The sequence below is a fragment of the Branchiostoma belcheri genome, unplaced genomic scaffold (genome assembly GCF_001625305.1).
Source record: "Branchiostoma belcheri isolate BF01 breed outbred unplaced genomic scaffold, Haploidv18h27 scaffold453, whole genome shotgun sequence".
Lineage (NCBI taxonomy): Eukaryota > Metazoa > Chordata > Leptocardii > Amphioxiformes > Branchiostomatidae > Branchiostoma > Branchiostoma belcheri.
Genome location: NW_017804080.1, coordinates 47,522 through 50,146, shown reverse-complemented (window position 1 = coordinate 50,146; position 2,625 = coordinate 47,522). Strand labels below are relative to the sequence as shown.

General features: G+C 40.1%; 1 pseudogene; it reads right to left on the bottom strand.

Annotated features, from left to right (window-relative positions):
* LOC109478870 overlaps nt 1-2,625 on the bottom strand; it is a 6,556-nt pseudogene that overhangs the window by 481 nt on the left and 3,450 nt on the right.

Genomic DNA, 2,625 nt, shown 5'->3' with positions numbered 1-2,625 from the left:
TGGAAACAACAAACAAACGTATGTGTAATATGTGCAATAGTGTATCTCAGATGGAGCATTTTCGTGATCTTGTGATTTTCGCGTTTCAGTCTTCTTTTGACTATTTTTGCTCGGACCTGCAATTACTTAAAAATTGGTATATATATATGTATTGGTATATTTCATATTTATGTGCATCCAGGCATCCGAGATCGTTCAGCTGATACCTTTGACCCAGTGTTGACGTCACATTTCAGAGAACCCACGTGACAAGTCTGAGTCTATTGAAGAAGACCAGAGAACTGGTCGAACGCTATAAGTGAGAACTTTTATGTTGCAACAAAGGTTTAAATATCATATATTATATTCATATTTTTATATTCATATTTGGATCGGCATCGTTCATTTCATTTTTTATATATTTACTAAGAGGTAACATGTCGCCACAAGGAAGGCACACATAAACAAAACGTACTGAAATAAAGAAAAGTAGAAAACAGCGGTACAAAGTACTTTAATTAAGATAATGGTAGAGTATTGAATACATAGCTTAAAGATAATACGACAAACTAACGAAGAGCATAAAATAAACAAGATTACGCATACATAGCAAATTAAGTTAAATGTAGATATTACATATCAATAATTCTTAGACGAAATAAACATTTGTACCCTTTTTTCGAACTGGATGTCTAAGTACACAAATATGCAATCTCTGCAGGTTACTCACCCCTGCTCGGTTCCTTGGTGCCGTGCCTCCTGTCCACCGAGTCTTGTGCTGCGACAAAATCGGGATCTAAATCATCGTACGCGTTCTCTGACGGAGTCGGCTGGCCAAGTTTATTGCCGTCCATTTGTAGAAGACTTCTTCATTGTTGTCATCAGTACTAGCGACATTTATCTCGTAAAAGGGCTGTTCTTGTTGTTGTTTGTCTTTGGCAGCGGTGACGTCCATTTTGTAAAATGGCTGTTCTTGTTCTTCATCCGCTGGAGTGATGTCCATCTCGTAGAATGGTTGGGCTGTGGCGTTTTTGATCGCATCTTGTGCTGCCAGAAATTCGGGGTCTAAATCGGCATAAACGTGCGTAGATAAGTTCGAGTGTTCTTCATCGTTCACGTAATGCGCGTGTTCTTTATCGTTCTCGTCATGTGCGCGGTGTTTATCGTACTGGTAATATTTGTGTTCTTCATAATGCCCGTGTTCTCTTTCATTTTCATAATGCCCGTGTTCTCCTTCATTTTCGTAATGCCCGTGTTCTCCTTCATTTTCGTAATGCCCGTGTTCTCCTTCATTTTCATAATGCCCGTGTTCTCCTTCATTTTCATAATGCCCGTGTTCTCCTTCATTTTCATAATGCCCGTGTTCTCCTTCATTTTCGTAATGCCCGTGTTCTCCTTTATTTTCATAATGCCCGTGTTCTCCTTTATTTTCATAATGCCCGTGTTCTCCTTCATTTTCATAATGCCCGTGTTCTCCTTTATTTTCATAATGCCCGTGTCCTCCTTCATTTTCATAATGCCCGTGTTCTCCTTTATTTTCGTAATGCCCGTGTTCTCCTTCATTTTCGTAACGCCCGTGTTCGTCTTCACTTTCGTAATGCTCTCCCGGTCCTATTGGACGTTTTCTGTTGCCATGTGTTTTCTGAAATTCCATGTTAGTATGAGTGGAGAAGTCTGTCAGGCCCAGTTTACTGGTCACATCTCCTTTTCTCTTGCGATTTTTACATGTATGTGCGACCCTTTTAGTAGCATTTTGTTCTGCTGGTAGACACTCTGCATTTAAGCCTGCAAGGTTATCGCCTTTGACGCTTGCTTCTCCAATTTCTGAATTCTTCGAGGCAGGCTCTTCGCCGTATTCCTGGACAGGCTTCAGAACTGCTTTTGGGTCCTCCCGCGCACGCACGCACCGTTTGGTGCACCAGAACCTCAATCCTGACCGTCTGACGTACAGCGGGTCCGGCGGGCGGCAGGAGACATCGGCCGGCGGAGGGGGTGACTCCTCCGGTTGAGACACTGTTAGTAATAAAAGAGAAGCGAATAGTCGATGGAAAGAAATATATTATAGTTGTTCTCGGGGCGGATCAGAACCAAGAGGTTCCGGGTTCGAATCCTGCCATGCCACCAATCTATGCCATTGGTAAACGCACATTTTACACGACTTACTAGTAACTAACATAGAATTTTTTACGGAAAAGAACCAGCCTACTAAAGAACGTGATGGCACGAAAGTATTCCGACTTGAAAATGAGCATTTTCTAGTGCCCTTTGCGTTTGTGGCGGCATAAAAATAAGTTGTAATTAAAAGACATTTAACAAGGAACCTGTTCCAAATTGTATGGCCATGAAAATCGGCGTTTGAATTGCCCAATATCTCGCCAGTAATTCTGTAGACATGAATGTCAGACACGCAAACTGCACATGTTATCTTTTTCCTCTTACAGTAGTGAGTTGTGTGGATACATCGTGCAACGGCAGTCATATTTCTGCTACTATGTTTACGTTTGACTTGTTGACTTGACTTGCAAAATGTGTATTAAACATGTTATGTTAAATGTGTATTAATCATGAGGCAAATATATATATATATATATATATATATATATATATATATATATATATATATATTATATATATATATACTATATA